This window comes from Cupressus sempervirens, chromosome 7, assembly GCF_028749045.1.
Source record: "Cupressus sempervirens isolate cs-2001-9-10 chromosome 7, ASM2874904v1, whole genome shotgun sequence".
NCBI classification, from domain to species: domain Eukaryota; kingdom Viridiplantae; phylum Streptophyta; class Pinopsida; order Cupressales; family Cupressaceae; genus Cupressus; species Cupressus sempervirens.
In genome coordinates, this window is record NC_143124.1 from 847068755 (window position 1) to 847087567 (window position 18813).

An 18813-nucleotide genomic window follows, 5' to 3' on the forward strand; every position below is an offset into this window, starting at 1 on the left:
AGATGCTATCAAACCTGTGGCAGCTGACTCCAACCTTGATGATGTGATAGTTTTAGGTGGAGAGTGAGGAAGAGATGCAATGATTGCTGCTGCAATTTCTACTAGATCATCTTCATCCTTATTTTCCTCTTCAGCTTCTTCCTCCTTTTCTTTGTTGTCTTCCTCCATTAATGCATGCAACTCTTCTGGTGAGACTGTGATGGATGGAGAGGCAGTGGTATCATCACTGTTACTATTGTCATCATCCTAGATTTCTACTGGGCTTATGTAGATGATAGATATTTTTCCACATGTTTGTTGCATCATTTACAACATGCTCAATGTCTTTGATTAAAATCAAACAAGTGTGGAATCTGATCATCATTTTTCCTTCATGATTTTTCATTGCATCCTTTATTTCTGCTCCAGTGAGATTTGGTTGAAGGTTTTTTAGAGATTTCTCATAGATATCTTTCACCGTTTTGGGGGCTGTTTCCCATATTGGTTGCAATCTCTCCAGAAGTTCCTTGGAGATTTGAGAGGCAAGCTGGTCCAAGGAGTGTTTCCATTTTCCCATCTTGGAGAGTACTAGTTCCTCTATCTGCATTTTCTCAGCATTTGTTCTTGTTTCAAATTTCAAATCTTTGAAATTTGTGATGCCTGCCCCTTCTTCTAATTTTTTGAGCCTTTCCTCAAATGTGAGTGAATTTTTGACTAGTATAGGTTCCTGTTTGCCTTTCCTGGTCCTCCTTGAGAATACTACAGTCGGCGTCTTCTTAGGTTTGGTAATGGTTACCTTACCTTTCTTCTTTAGAGGTTCTTCTCCTAGAGATTCTTGTTCTTGTTCTTGTTCTTCTCTTCCTTCTTCATCATCTTCTTCATCCTCGTCTTTACCTTCAGTTAGCATAAGAGGACTAGTAGTAGTTTTCATTTTGGCTATCTTCCACTTGCCTTTGCTTATTGCTTGAGGTAGCTTGATTTCAAGCTCTATTCTGGCCTTTGCTTCATCATAGGTTCCAAAGGTAGGAATGTTAGGGATAACTGGTTCATTGACCAGTGCCTCAATGATATCTCTTGCATCATCAATATTTAATTCATAAGGCAATGGTTTTACCCATGCCACTCGGTGTATGACTGCCTGTATGTACACATGGTCACAGTCAACCATGAAACAGATATCATCTTTGTAATCCTCAACAAGCTTAGGAGGAATTATGAACCTATTATTCATCATTTCCTTGAAATCTTCAAAATAGTTATCCATGATTTTGTCAAAATTTTCACCCATTTCTGCTATGAACTCATTAATCTGATATAAAATTGGAGTGTCTTTCCTCCATACTACAGATCCTTTTGATGGAAAAAACTTTTGTACATAAAAAAAAAAACAAATTAACAAAGAACCAAATTTACAAGTGTTATTCTTGGAAGTCCTTAAGCTTTCCATATTTTCATTCAGTTGTCTCAACAGTAATTCTGACAAATCAAATTCAAGATTTTTCTTTACAATCTTAAATGCTAAATCCACAACTTCACACGACACACTATTCAATTTGCTGGAACTGTATAACTTATAAACAATCACATAAATGCCAAATTTGAGTTCTACATCAGATATATTGTTAAGCTTTAGTCCTCTACCGTCCCACTCTGCTAGGGTTATCTTTTGTAACTCATCCCGACCTAGGGTTTTAGTGGTTTTAACTTTGCTTAGCATAGGCAAACCCGTGATTTTATGAATCATCTATTTGGTTATTAATACGGGTTGTTCCAACCACAACTGACCATTATGAACACAACTCAGAACATATCTAACCCATTTAACCTGAAAACTTCTTTGTAGGTGCGGAATATGGGTCAAGCCTTTTTCTTCTAAGTGTTTGTGCTCAGGTTTAAGGGCTCCATTAACACATAATTGACCTAGGGCATTATCCATATCTAATGTACCAATTTCTTGAAAAACACTTTTTAAATGAGCACAAATATCATTAACAAGAAGTACCATAGGAGGGATTTTCGATTGAGCTCTGTGAATGTCAAGTGATTCTGCAACTGTGGGCACTACCTTGAATTTTGGGGCTTTCCATTCGACTCCTTTTACAAGAATTTTAGAACCCTTCTTCACCTTGCTGCTATCAATGCTTATAGATGCCATTGTTGCTTGGTGGATGAAAAGATTTTCAAACAATTACTTGGCAAGAATTTTTCTTCAAATTGCTTGGCATGCAACTAGAAATCTTTTTGGCTCTGGGAATTTTAAGTCGCGGTGGAAAATGAAATCGAATTCTACCCTTTTAATGAAATACTGTCACTAAGGCTCAGTATGAAGGTAGATGAGATGACATAGTGTGTGCCAGTCTGTCATCGAAATAATCGGTAGAACCTTGCAACTTAGTGTACTAATAGAATCTTTGATATTCCTGACCTAGCTCAGTAAGGTCTTTAGTCAGCCTTGCTCGGTACATGCAACTCATTGATTGATACTATTTCTATGATCCATGTATCTAAAATACTGTATTGATCATTTGCACCCATTTTTATAATCTGGAACTATTTAAGATGTGGCTAGAAGATGCAGTTCCTGAGTCTTCTTAAGTCTCAATTGGAAATGATGGAGTCACCCACTTCTTGAGTGACATTATCATTATTTGAACTGTCTTGATCGGTAGATTTAGGAATCCACTATTGTCTCATTTGCTTCCAAATGTTATCAACTTTTGCTTTCTTTTCATCTTCAATTCTTCCAGTATTCATGCAATTCTTCGCTATATGACCAAGTTTAGTACATGTGTAACATCTTATGGTTGTATCCTTCTTTCTTAGGTGATGTCTTGCACAGTTTATTCTGATGTGTCCATATTCTCCACAATAGTGACATCTGCACCAGGTATTGTAGTCCCAACCAAATATTGCTTTGATAATTTTTTCTGCTAGATTAAATACCTTTGATTTGCATTGAGATTCCTTGTGACCTAGTTTCTTGCATTTGTGACATTTGCCTTCAAATTTTAGTTTTTCTTTGCATTCATTTGCTTTGTGACCATGCTGATTGTAGTTGAAGCATTTGCCATTGAATTTTTCCTTTCCATTATTCCAATAATTTTTTGATGTATGACCTATCTTACCATAGTGATTACAAGTAGGTCTTTGATTTCTTTGTGCACCTTGTTTGGAAGTTTCACCTACTTCCTTGTAACCAAGACTAGCTTTGCCTTTTTGTCGATGAAGATTTTGTTCACTTAGCTGATTTAATTGAGTCATGTCTTCTTGTGATTTCATCATTCTCTCATTGATTTTCTTTTTAGTGTTTAGGTCATTTTCCAAACTTTCATTGATTTGTCTTTTAGATCTCAAGTCACTTTTTAAGCTTTCATTAATTTGTCTTTCAGTGATCAGATCATTCCTTAGGTCTTCATTTTCAGATCTCAAATTCATAATTGCTTCATTTGCATTGGAAAGTTGATTTATAAGATCTTGATGCTGAAGGGATTGACTATTTATTACCTCTAAGTCTTCATTTGCCTTGTTTCTTTGTTCCAAGACTTCACATAGCCAGATTGATCGGATTTCTTGTTCTCTTTTGAGTTTTCTTACTTCTTCCTGCACGGAACCATTCTTTGCCAGGAGTTCCTTGATTGCTTCATTAGCTTCATTTGAACTTGAAGGTAAAAGGTCTTTAATTCTTTCTTCAACATACTGAGGATCATTAATTTGTCTTGCAAGTTCCTTCCTTCTATTCAGGGATTGAGAAATATGCTCCTTAGTTTCTTTGAGTTGAGCCATGATCATTTCCAGATCTAACTTTTCATTTTCAATAGCTTTGTCAAGTTTGAATATCTCCATTGCTCTTGATCTTTGCTCAAGCTGCCAAACTTTGTCTTGAGAACCAAATGCTTTGATACCAATTGTTGGAAATATTCAGGATGAAATGTGTTAGTGAGAGGGGAGGGGTGAATCAGTAACATATAAAATCTTATGCATTTTAACATTTTATCATTCATTCATCTAATCTATTGCATAAATAAAAGATCAATCATTCATAACACATGAACACAATGATTTGGTGACCCAAAAACCTTCCAATTAGAAAGTAAAACTGGGGTGGGGATGATGCCCAAAAAAATTTGTTACTGGAGTATGAAGTTGGCCAGTTAAAGCTTACAATGATCACTTCTAGTGATCTACCCTATTAGGAGGAAGTAGGACTACTAGATCCACATTGTTAGAGGATTTACAAACATACAATGAAGTATGCACTCTATTAGGAGATTTACAAAAGACTGTTAAGTCTACCTTGTTATAGGATTTAAAAACTAATTCACTTATTAGGATGAAAAAATGGATCTACTTACAACTTGTTTGTTGATAAGATCCTTTTGCATTGATCACCTAATGTGATAGATATAACTTTTCTGCTTCTTATGTTGACTCTGTTGTATTCCTTTTGCTCTGCTGCTGATAGCAATACCTTCTTTTCATGCGAACAATACTTTCTTATTTCATGCCATTATATTCATATCCCATCTCTATATATTAAAAATGATATCATACATTACATATATACCATTTCAATATTTTACAGTTACAAGGTCGGCCAAAACACAAGTGAACAAAACATTACTAAGTCAGCCCATTAGCAAACTCGGGTTCACTAAACTGACTTGGTGACCTTCTGATACTCAGCATCCACTATGTTACTCGACATCATCATGCACTTGGTAGAAGTAGAGACTTGGTTCATACTAGTCACAGAACATTGCTTGGAACACGGTAGCCATTGGTGACTCGGTAGATGTAGTGTTACTCGGTAGAAACTATCTTCTTCATTTACCTTGCTTAGCTCGGTAAATACTGAATCCTTTGTTTACCTTTTTCACTTGATAAATTTTGCTAATCTTTGATTACCTTTTTTTTACTCGATAAACTCTGCTAATATTTGATTACCTTTTTTACTCGATAAACTCTGCTGATCTTTGATTACCTTTTTCACTCGGTAAACACTGCTGAACTTCCTTTACCTTTTTCACTCGGTATCTCTGAAATGCTCGGTGAGAACTGTTTGCCTATTGAACTTATAAGGTAACCACTGAATGCTTGATATAAACTTGAGACTAAGTGATGAGCAAGATAAGCATTCAGGATAGAATAAGTGTTTGCACTAATGACAAATATATCATAATTCCAACAAGCATAAATCACAGGGAAACATGTAATGCCTTTCTTAGAGATCTTTGGAACAAGGATTTAATTCAAGTCAAGATATATTTGTTTTGAACAAGTATGGATGCACATGACAACAACATATAGGGATCAAAAAGATCACAATGGAAGACATCACCAACAATCAGAGCAACCAATGAATCTCCAAACACTACAACCAAACATAATGACAAACTATAGAAGACACACAACTGAATTCAAATCAAAACATTCCAAATTCAAAATGCATCGCTAAAGGATTGAAGAGCACCTAAGAGGGTAGCATAAAAAATTCCCGTAAAGTTTGGTTGAAACCAAAAAGTGATCACTGTTGGCTTGGACAAGTTTTTACAAATACTAGGTGATACTTTAAATCAACACTAGGCGATATTTTCTAGTATCGTATGACCTTTCTCAAGAAGGGGTACAACACTTTTAGGGTTTGGGTGACACTTCTCTCAAGGGTGAGTGATACTTTACAAGTATCATAGAATACTTCTTCAATGGGGGTGTGATACTTAAGATTATCACATGACATTTCTCTAAGAGAAGTGCGATACAATTAGGGAATTTATGACAGATTTATATTGGGCATACAACACTTTATTGTATCACCCCATGCTAAAACATGGTCACCCAGGAACACAAGAAAAAATCTTAAGGAAAAACTAAAGAGATAAATAGAGTTTAGAACCTCCAAACAGAGGATTACTGGATCCACAATTCAAGGCATAAACACTCAAACACAATACTGAAAGATGGAAGCTGCATGTAACCATCTAATCAAGCAGTGAAGGGAAAGTGTAGAAGGAACATGTAATGTACTAAAACAACATTGCAATAAATAGAAATAAGATTGCAATGAACAATACAACCAAACTAAATACGCGGTTCCTCCCAACGATAATAACATCATAAGACCATCATGGGCCCTAGCCATCCTCCATGCATAACATCCCAAGCTTCTAATTAGATCATCAATACTATCTTAAAAAAGACATCACTACTAAAATGTGCTACAACATAAGCATAAAGAAATCTAACATGCTAGAAGTAAAGCATATGATAATCCTGTAAAATAGATAACATCATCCATCATATGCTAATCATCATAATAAGGAAGTACGTCAACAACTAACATCATCTAAATATGATATACAAGCATTCCAATGAAAGCATACTTCAAAACTTGAAGTACCAAGTGGAAACATCCAGTAATGGTCGCACTAAGACAAGAGACCATCTTTGTACACTGGTCCCTGACACTAATATAGGTAGCTACACCTCCCAACCACGTGGAACCCATAATCCCACTCTTACCATGGTAATGGAGATGATGATCCAACGAAAAACACATATAAAATACAATGTCCATGGCTAATACACACGCCAAATAATATAATGACTGAAACCAAGATCATGAAACAATGTAAGAACAACAGGTCTTGGTCAAGAACTCTATGGGTCAACTATGTAGGGACTCTAGTGGAGAGTTGGTAACTTAGGATCACCCAAGTTGTGCACGTAAGAACAACCATTCCCCTTGGTACACCCTTGGGAGGCTATGTGCTAAGGAATAACTAACCACACCCCTTGGCATCGTCCTTAGGAAGCTAACCAAAATTTCTTATCTTATTTAATTTTCTATGAATTTATTAAGTTTTCACTTATTATAAACTCCTTACTGCTAACCTAGGCTAGAACACTATGGTTGTGAGAGAAGCCGCTCCACTGACCTCACCCTACAACCCATGCTCGTCACATGATGAGTACCTGTAGGAGAGTATATTCTTAACCCAACCCCAATAATCATAACTTCTAGAAATACCATTGAAGATTAGGCCTCACAAGTCACCTAACAAATGCAAGCATACATACTTGTGTGTGGTGCACCACCATCAAAAAGATCATAACACAAGGACTAGATGAGAACACAATGAAAAAAATCACTCAACTAAAATAGACTTGGGAGGATGGATTCTACATGAATCCCAAAGACAATAAAACCATACAACATGGACTTACTCAAATGGCCTCAATTTGGGAGTATGGATTCTACACGAATCCCAGTGTCTATGAAATAATAATAAGTGTCCAAGAGAAACCATAACACAAGGTATAACATCACTCAACTGAACACAAAGTTAGGAGTACAAATGCAACATGCATCTCAATGCAAACATAAAAGTGCAACAATGGTTTGACTAACATCCAAATAGATGATCTAGGTCTACAACCAAACTCATGCCAAGAAAACTCAAGAAAATAGGGTGGCATGAAAAACAAGGTAAAAACTCCAAAATTGAAAAACTTCAAAATTAAAATCCATTTGGTCTTTAAGCACAAAAAACTCAAAAATCTAATAAAATTTGGGTTCAAACACTATGTGAAAAAATGGCCAACATAACGGTGTGAAACCCTGAACCCCCATCCCAAAAATAGAGAAAAATGTTCATACCCAACCAATTGAGCAGAACTAGTAAACAAAAATAGAGGGGAACACTAGCTCTCAACCTCCTAACAAATGACTACAAAAAAAAATGCTAACATGAAGTAGAAACAATAAAATGGGAGAGCCCTGCCTCATAGCCAGAAGGGGTAAAATGAGAATCTAAACCATAAAATAAAACCGCACAGAAGTAGCCAAAAGCTATGGCAATCCAAGGTTTCCCCGAGCTACATCCAATGAGACCAACCTCTTGATGATCCCATGCCCATAGCTCCCACAAAAAAAAAAAAAAAAAAATCCTCATGAAGAGGATTTTGAGGTTTACTCTCAAACATTCTTATTCAAAAGTGAGAAGTGAGGAATTAAATTCCTTTTTGGATACTTATTCACTTTTTGAGTGAATAATCGATTAGGGCAAATAAACATCCAACTTAGTTAAACCCTAAATCAATCCAAACAAAAATAGGCTATTCTTAGAAATAGGAATTCATCTATGGAAAAAATATGAGAAATTAAATTCAATAAAACTAAAAGCCTGAAAACCCCAAAATCACATAATTTCCTTAATAACCTTCGCGACAATGTGAACCTCTAAATGCACAAACACACTCACTAATCTATTCACATGATGCAAATGAGTTTAGATTTAAAATCACTGAGAGGTTTCATTAAACAATTAAAATAAGCATACGACAACCATACAGAGACTACATTGGTGAAATATGCATAACTAAATCACTAACTCCATGTGCCACTACGAGGGATATAAATCCTACACACTAAACAACATGGTCAAGTGCAATTACATATAACAACATAGCCGAAGAAATAAATACATTAAATCACCTAATTTAACTATTTATTTAATTATACTAAAATAATCTTTTTACATCACTCACACTCGCATAAACCATAACAATGCAGGAATGAAGTAAATAACCATAGCATTAAATCCATCACATAACATAATTAGAGATATGTCCAAATACTAGATAACTAGATATCATCATAAAATATTATGTCATATCAAAATGGTATCATCATGCAATATGATCAACTAAACAAAATAGTAGTCTAACATCTATGATACTGAAATCAAAGTATAACATCTGACCCTCAAGTCATCTCAAATGTAAAACATAAAATGAGTAACAAATATTTCTTGGATCAAAATATAACAAGGTAAATATCCGTAGCACATAACCAAGGAATCCAACATGGAAAATCCATTTCTAATTATTTAAGCATTTAATAATGGTTGTAAAAACAACATAAAAAAGCACTTAAAATGTATAAGAAAACACATTCATAAACATGACTAACCATTGCTACAAGAACCTAGTCTAGTGTAGCACAATTATAGTACACAGTGCAATCTCTGCACACATCTTTGGGTAATCCCAGAACAACATCATGATACCGCATGGATCCTAGTAACCACTGGTATAAACCTCAATGAAACCATCTAATACATCACAATCTCAAAAATCAACCATAAGCATAATCAAAGCAACTGATACAATAACAAAAATCCAATCACCTCAAGGGTGTACACCACTCATGCTCCCAATCATGATCCCATCTCAAGGAGAGATCAACAAGGTTGCATCCATCAAGATGACTTACATAAATCAAATGGGAGAGGCACTACAAAACATACTCTAGATAAATTAAAATACTGAGTGAACATCAAGCACCGGTCACACTAGGATAATAGGCCATCTCTGTACATCGATCCCTAGCAATGGTATAGATAGCTACACCTCCCAAGCATGTGAAACCCATAGGTCCAATCCCATTGTGATGATAGAGATAATGATCCAACCACAACACACAAAAAGAAAATGTCCATGGCTAACACTCATGCTAGATAATAAAGATGACTGAAACCAAGAACATGAGACAATGCAAGTACTACATGTCCTAGTCAGACACTCAATGGATAACTATATAGGGGCTCATAATATGGAGAGTTACTTGGCATCAGATAGCCCAAGCTAGTATTGGTAGCTCACACTTCTCAATAGAACTAGCAAAATCCAACATCTTTTATTATCTTAGTTTTATTACCCAATATTTTATTTAGTTATCAGTTATTTAAAATTTCCTCTACCAACCCTCAAGGCATGATGATCACTAGGTTGTGAGATTGAAGCCCCCTCCATGGTGCTACCCTACGCTACACATGCTCATCCAATGATGAGTACCCATAGGCATGTATATTACCAACCCAATCTCAAGTGATCATAACTCAATTGAAATATAAATGGGAGATTGAGCCTCATAAGTCACTAGACAAATGCACACGCACATGCTTGTGTGTATCACACCACCATCACAAAGATCACAACACAAAGACTGGATGAGAACACAAGCAATTAACACTCAACTAAAAATAAATTTAGGAGGATGGATGTAGCACACATCCCAATGTAACATTAAAGTGTAAATAATGGTTTGACTAATATCCTATGATTACTCCAAGTCCATGACCAACCTTATGTAGGATTTGAGCAAAAGCGCATAACAAATCCACGAAGCCCAAGAAAACCTACATGCAGAAAACCTGTCATGGAGAAGAAAAAGACATGAAGAGGCAAGGGTTTGATCTAAAAAATTCAGATGAAGAAGAAAAATATTATTCAACGGATTTTTGATAATGAAAAATACAAAGAGATCAATCCTTATAAAGGAGATTGAAACTCGAAAAGGGTAACCTAAAGCCTAAAAAAGCTAGGGTTGCACATTATAATTAATAAAATATTAATTATATGTACCTAAAAGAAAACTTAAGAAAACTAGAGTAATAGGAAACTTAATTAATTAAATCAAAGTGATTTAATTAATAAGTGAAAACAACTAATTACTCTAACACCCCCCCTTAAGCAAAGCTCAGGAGGTAAGCTAACCTAGCACAACTATGAAAGCAAAGAGATGGATCTCGGTAACAAGGCCTGATTAGGTACCCAATCAAAAAAATCTCTATAAAGAGGAGAAATAGAGAAAACCACATGGAAAAAATCCTACTCCAAAAAGAGATAGCAAAGAATGTTCCAAAAGAAGGAACAAAGAGATTAGAAGAGAATCACTGAAGCATGAAGAACCACAAAACTCTATCAAAATGCTAATCTGTAGAACCTCCGTGAAAATAGAAGGCACGAACTGAGCATGTCTATATGGTAGATGATCCATCTCATCGCAATGCATGGGTAGCTAGCCACTGCAATCACCTAGTATGTAGGATTAGGTACTAAATACATAGCTAACACTAACAAACCATCAACCAAAGAAGCATAGAACAACAATATAACTCCCCCTTAAGGTAGGTGAGGTGACAAGCAACTAAAAAGGTGGGCCAAAAAATCTCCTACAACATAGGAACCAGACACATCGGGAGTGAGGTATAGAAACCTATAAAGGTACGTGTCATTGACACTGCAAGAGGCAAAAGAGAAAGAGGGCTATAAGTGACAAACAACTATCCCCCCATGGCACTTTATAAAATAGTGCGAGTACAATGAATCACAATGATAAAAATGATCTCAAAACACAAGACTGGCACTTTATCTCAGTGTGTTGCATAAAGATTCTTACAATGAATATCAACAATGATCAGAAAAAGCATAAGGCTGATACAATAGAAGGAAGAGCCCAAAACAAAGTATCTGAAGCAACAAAATCAATCCCTAGACCTAAAAAAAATAGGATATCCACCAGAATACTAAAATGAAAAAAACTAAATAGGATGTTCTTAGAATAGAATATGGAACAACAACTAGCATCACTAAAAAGAGTGCAAAAATATCTTTCCAACAATATAAAGAAGTCCAAAAATGGAGATCGGATGCTCAAGATACTCCTCCCAGAATGCAAAATAGAACATCTATCTTTGACTACCAAAATAGGCAACCAAACTACATCAAAACCCAAAAACACCTATACCAACATCTCTGTCTCAGAACCAGCTTTTTAGCACATTTTTTGAATCAAAAAAATACGTCCGTATGCTCGAGTTATAGAAAAAAACCTCCAGGATCTCCAGAATGTATGAAAAATATTATTTTTAATGAAAAATAAAATTAAAAAAAAAGGCGCCACCCTTGCACCACCAGTGGAGTGGTGGTCGGGGTGGCAGGAGGGTAGAGGTCTTCTATGGGGCAGAGCTATGGTGGGGCTGCGGTGGGAGTTCCTGACGGAGCCTTGGCGGGCCACTGGCGGATCGCCAGTGGTAACTGCTAGCGGTTAACCGCTAGCAGTTCCACCGTGGTTAACTAACCACCGCAGCTAAAAACTATGTAGAAATCCTTTTTTTTTGTAATTTTTGTAATTTTTTGCCTCGATCTGCATGCCAAGGGCAATATGGACCTGTCGGACAATTTTTTTTTTGCCTCCCAAATCAACGCTATCCAAATCAGATAAATTTTATATGGAAATGGGGGTTTTCACGGCTTCTGAATCCATCCATGATTTTTGTTTGGCCTCAAACTACTCCAAAAATCAATGCCCCCTTATTTTCTCAGAAAAAGCTCAAAAAAACACAAGATCTAATCTGCCAAACCCTTGTTCTCCCTTTTTCTTGAAACATTGAACAAGCTATAGCAGATCTGGCTCTGATACTGTGTAGGATTTGAGCAAAAGCGCATAACAAATCCATGAAGCTCAAAAAAACCTGCATGCAAAAAACTTGTAACAGAGAAGAAAAAGACAAGAAGAGGCAAGGGTTTGATCTAAAAAATTCAGATGAAAAAGAAAAATATTATTCAACGGGTTCTTGATAATGAAAAATACAAAGAGATCAATCTTTATAAAGGAGATCGAAACTCGAAAAGGGTTGCACATTATAATTAATAAAATATTAATTATATGTACCTACAAGATAGCTTAAGAAAACTAGAGTAATAGGCAACTTAATTAATTAAATCAAAGTGATTTAATTAATAAATGAAAACGACTAATCACTCTAACACCTCATGCCAAGAAAACTTGAAAAAATTGGGTGACACAGAAATCGAGGTAAGAAACTCAAAACTTGAATACTTCAAAATTAAAACCCATTTGGTCTTGGGGCACAAAAGCCACAAAAATCCAATAAAATTTGAGTTCAAACACTGTATGCAAAAACAACCAGCATAAGAATGTGAAACCCCAAACCCTCATCTTGAAATCTGGGAAAATGTTCATACTCAACCAACTAGGTAGAACTAATAAATAAAATAATGGGGAACACTAGTTCTCAGCCTCCTAGAAAATAGCTACTAGAAAAAAAAAGCATAAATGGAGCTGAAACACAAAAATGAGAGAGCTCTACCTAAAAAAAAGGGGTAGAAATAGAAAATAGTTGGATAAAATAAATATCTCACAGATGCTGCTAAAAGGTCATGACAAATCAAGGTCTCCTCGAGCTAGATCCAACAAGACTGATCTTGCGAAGGTCCCATTCTTGTGGCTCTTACAATGAATAGAAACACAATCCTCCAAAAGAGGATTTTGGAAAAAGCTCTCAAATTTGTAATTTCCAAAAGTGAGAAGTGAGGAATTAATTTCCTTTTTGGATACTTATTGACTTTTTGAGTGAATAATCAATTACGGTAAATAATCAGAAAGCCTAGTTAAAACTTGAATCTTCCCAAATGAAAATAGGCTATTCCAAGTAATTGAAATTCTTCTATGGAAAAGCTACCAAAAATTAAAATCAATTATAATAAAACTCAAAAATTCAAAATTGTAGAACTATCCTTAATAATTTTTGTCACAAAGCGAACCTCTAAATGCACAGACATGTTCACAGGTCTAATCACATAATGCAAATGAATCTAGATTTATCAAATCACCCAAAGGATTAAATTAAACACTTAATAATATACGTCAATCATACATGGATGAAATTGGTAAAATATAAATAGCTAAATCACTAACTCCATGTGCCATTGCCAGGGATATAAATCTTACACACTAAAACACATGATCAAGTGCAATTGCATATACTAATATAGCCGAAGTGATAAATGCATTAAATAACCTAATTCAACCATTTATTCAATTATACTAAAATGATCCATTTACATCACTCACATTCACATAGAATATAAGAAACCAAGAATGAGGTAGGTTATAATAACATTAAATCCACATATAACATAATCCAAGATATATCCAAATACCAGATAACTAGATATTGTCATAAAATATACATCATATCAAAATAGTATCATCATGCAAATATTAATTGAACATCATAGTAATCCAACATTTATGATACTAAAATCAAAGTATGACATCTGATCCTTAGGTCATCTCAAAAGGAAAACATAACATGAGTAACAAGTATCTCTCAGATCAAAATAAATGAGGTAAATACTACAAACACAAGAGACACTATAGGTTCTATGTTAAATCTTGGTGTCATATATGTGTGAATTTTGTTTTATGATGCATGTTATTTACTATTTTTTGTTTTTGTTAGTCAACATATAATAAACATAGAGCTAGTAATGAATGAATACGCTAAGTTTCTGATGATTTTCTATATTGATTAAGTTGTTTTATGAGATTCTTTAAGTTTTTTGAATTTGTTAAATGTTGAATTGGTACATCTGGACCTAAGGATAACTGATTCACCCCCCTCCCAAATATTCTAAATATTCTAACAATATGTATCAAAGCTTTGGTGCTTGTAAGAGAAGTTTGAAGGGACTTAAGCTAAAGCTCAAGATGTATAAGAGAGATACATAAAGTGAATAAAGAGAACTTCCCAACATGAGAATGATTGATGAGATTACATGCATGTGGTGCTGGATATTCTTTAGTGTACTACTTGGATAATGAATATAGTGAAGTTCCTAGATCCATGATAGTTGAGCAAATCAAAGAGAATCTAGAGCATAATCAAATGATGATAGATATGACATCATCCTTGAGTTATGATGAGTTTGACGATGTAAAGGATATTACTACTACAAAGAAAATGTGGGACAAGTTGGCACAAACTCATGGAGGATGGAAAAATGTGTTAAGGGATAAAGACAAAAGTTTGAGAGGCAAACTTGATGGCATGAGAATAAAAGAAGGACAGATTGTTGAACAACATTGTAGCTAAATCAAGGAGGTTGTAAATTCTATTAGAGGAGTTGGACAAGACATATTTTATGAGACTATGATAAGAAAGGTATCAAAGAATTTACTTCTTATCTATGCAATTAGAGTATTTGCAATTAAAGAACTAAGATGTACACCTAGTAATGATCTAACCATGGATAGTCTAATTGATAGACCTATTGCATTTGAATTGTCAAATTTTAATAACTATACACCTTCTAGTGTTAAATGTGCTCTTAAGTCTCAAGTAACCCTTGATGTATAAAAAAGGAGAAAAAGTTCAAAGATTAAGCAAGTGGATAGTGACAATGAATCAAATGATGATCTTGATGACCTTGAATCATTATTGGCAAGAAGGATACAAAGAGGAAAAGGAAAATACTTACGTAAACTTCCTATAATCTATTTTAAATGTAATAGATTTTGTCATATTGCTGTAAAATCTCCTGAAAGAGATGGAAAAGAGGAATGTAAAGAAAATCAATATCGACAAAGGAGAGACAATAGAGACAAATGAGGTAAAAAATACTACAAAGGAAAAGGTAAGAAATCTTTCTGCGTCATTCAAGAAGAGATTTCTAATAGTGATTCTAATGAAAATAATGTCATTGTGAAAGATGAATCCAATGATGATGAGAAAATTGCTTTGATACCACATGTGAATAAGAATGATAGATGAATAATTGATAGTGGTTGCTCACATTATATGACTGGTAATACAAATAAGTTTAAAAAGCTAGAACATTATAATGGGAGTAGTGTTAAGTTTGGAAATGATGCACCATGTTATGTGAAAGGTAAAGGATCAATTATATTGAATGATAATTTTAGATGTGAAAATGTATATTAAGATGATAGATTGAAATATAACTTGGTTGTGTTTAGTATAGTTGAATAGTTTAGGCTATTGAGTTGAATTCCAAAATAAGAAGGCAAAGATCTATGATGGTACTGGTGAACTAATTGGAAATGGAGAGCAAACAAGAGGTAACCTATTCTATCTAGATCCATCTAATGATACATGTCTATTTGTAAAATTTAAAGATGTTTGGTTATTGTATTAGAGGACATGTCATTGAAACTTTGATAATTTGGTAAGCATTAGTAAGATGAAAAGAGTAAAAGGATTACCAAGATTGAGAAAACCTGATAAAGTGATGTGCAAACAATGTCAAATTGGAAAAATGATAAATTATAGTTTCAAGAGCAAGATCTATTCTTTTGATAATATTTTGGAGTTGGTTCATACTGATTTATGTGGTCCTATTAGAGTGCAAAGTTATTATAGTGACAAGTAATTTATTCTATTTATTGATGATTGTGATGTTTCTAAAAGAAATATATGATGCTTTTCAAAATTTTAAGTGGTATTTGGCTAGATTTGAAAGGAAAGAGGGGCATATGCACCGAGTTGTGGTGCCAAAAAGGTGACAAGCCTTTTTTTTTTTTCATTTTTCAATAGTGTGCATGCACTATTGTGTGTACGCACTATGGTTCGAGTTACCCAAACCATAGTGCATACGTGCTATAGTGCGTACGCACAATAGCGCGTACACACAATAGCACGTACGCGCTATTAAAAAGAAATTTTTTTTATAAATGATGGGCTGCACACCTGCGGCCCATCATATTAACAGTGATTTTTACTGTTTATAAGGGTAGCGTGCACGCGAGTTGGAAAACAATTCATTTTCAACATCCCTTGCCAATATGCCTCCTCGCTGACAAAATCCAAGATCACCAGCATGCCGACGCCGATGCCATATGTAATCTAAACTTTACTTTGCATTATTCTATATGTTTTTCATATTGTTTAATAGGGTTTTTACAATTTTTATTTAGATTTGTTTATTCATTTGGATTTCAATTGATTCTTTATCAGGAAATGTCCATAATCAACTGGCAAATCCACAAAACCCTCAAGAACCTGAAGAACCTCAAAACCAAAATCCATAAAACCCTCCTGAAGAACAACAAATTCCACAACCCAAACTAATTCCAAGACCTCCACCAGGCACACAAGAAAATATATTAAATGAAATTGAGATAGGCAAAATTGAATTAGAAGGACTCATTGGTTGGTTGAAACAAGCTGGACAAACCAATCCAATGAGGGCTCAATTGGCATCATCCCTCGAATCCATTAAGACCCAGATAGCCTCAGTTACTGGTCAGTTAGATGTTTGGTAGGTTAAGAGGGAAGAACAAAAAAGATTTTATGCAAATAAATTGTCATATGAAGATGTTAAAAAAAAAGAAATACCAAAAGGTTCAATATGTGCATTATTTAGAAAACCCAGTGAGCAAAATACTGTTAGAGAGGGTACTAAACAGTTCCCCATCCATTGGTGTATACATGATGCTATGATAAATCATTTTTGGGATAGATGGTGGATGGTTTTTGATGCCCCTCCTTGCAACAATCACGAGGTCCCAATGTATTTTTTGAAGAAATTGTATTGTGAGTTTGTCCTTGGGGAGATCCCCAATTATTTTGATCTATTAGACTCCCAGGGTAGAGGTGGGGGGTCATCATTCGAGAGGCCGGGAGCACATCGTGACCCTAATGTAGTTAGGGCACCTGTGGTCAAGCCACAACATGAGTATGTGACTATTCCTTCAATTGTGAAGGAACATGTAGAGGCCAGCACTCTAGGGACCATTAATGCTTTGACACAGACCCTCATCCATTCCACGGGCCCATTAGTTGAGGGGGAGCCTTATGTGCGTTGTGGTCACATGTGCACTTCATGCGGATCCCTATGCACATTTGGCACTCATGCTGGAGATGCTGCGGATGATGGGCTCGTCACTGATCAGTTCTTGAACGAAACATTTGGCATTGACACACAGGTAAATTACAATTATAATTTACTAATTTGATCACATTTCATATGTATAGTGAATGATTAATTAATTAGCATCTATTGACATTGTTCAAAATTCAGGGTCAGAGTGTTGCCGAGCCTAGCAGCGATGCTCCGGCCCCATTTTTTGTCCCGTCCACGAGTCCAGAGGTATGTATCGATTTAATCATTTAAATTAATACATATATTTATTAAGTTATCATATTAAGGATTGACAAAAAAAATTATGCATGCATCAGTTCTCCACAGGACCCTCAACCTTTAGTATGGACTCAGAGCATAGACATCGTACGAGCTTCGTATAGGTACAGTTGTTTCATGTTAATTTAATTCATTTGATTATATTTGTTTCATGTTTCATGTTACATGTAACGTGTTTTGTATGACATGCAGCTCATGACGTCGGACACACCTCCTCACAGCCATGGAGTGGCCACAGTTATGGCTAGCTCACAGCCATTGACTGAGGTATGAAAGAATTTTCTCCGTTTTAGTTGTTTATAATAGTTAGTCTCAAAATTTCTAATGTTATTTATAAGTGATTATATTTATTGAATTGTTGTAGGGTCTCGTCATGCCTGATCGTCCACAAGCCTTTGAGGTGGACGTACAGAGTGACTATTTGATGGCGGTAAGAAAATAATTGATTTTGTGTGTACATATATTTGATTTCAATGTATAATAAATACTGATTCATATCTACTTTGTTTGTATCAGCTCAAGTTGGAGAAGAGCCTCAACAAGAGGACGAGCGAGCGTGTTAGGAGGACCCTATCATCTCCACCATCTCCCTCGACATGACGACAGAAGACATCGAGAGATTTGTTTCCTTCCCCTTGTGGGAAGGAAAAGATATAGTTGATCTAGACATATATATATATAGGCATCAGTGGACATATTCGATACACATTTGATGTATATGACATTTTATATTTGATGTATGACATTATTCGACTTATGACATTATTGGTTAATATATGATATGTTTGTTCATATGCGACATTATTGGTTATCATAATATATTATGTGTTTGTTAATGTACATGAAATTATTGGTTATCATTTTATATTATATGTTTGTTCATGTATGACATTAAATAAGATATGTTCGTGTATGACATTAAATTAGATATGTGCATGTATGACATTAAATTAGATATGTTTATGTATGACATTAAATGCAATACCTAATATGTTCGAAAATTTGATAGAATATTGAGTAACA

At 34.9% G+C, this 18813-nt stretch overlaps 1 pseudogene; it reads left to right on the plus strand.

Annotated features, from left to right (window-relative positions):
* LOC149550073 (cellulose synthase-like protein H1) overlaps window positions 1–17894 on the plus strand; it is a 31956-nt pseudogene extending 14062 nt beyond the window's left edge.
* Window positions 17895–18813: the final 919 nt, after the last annotated feature.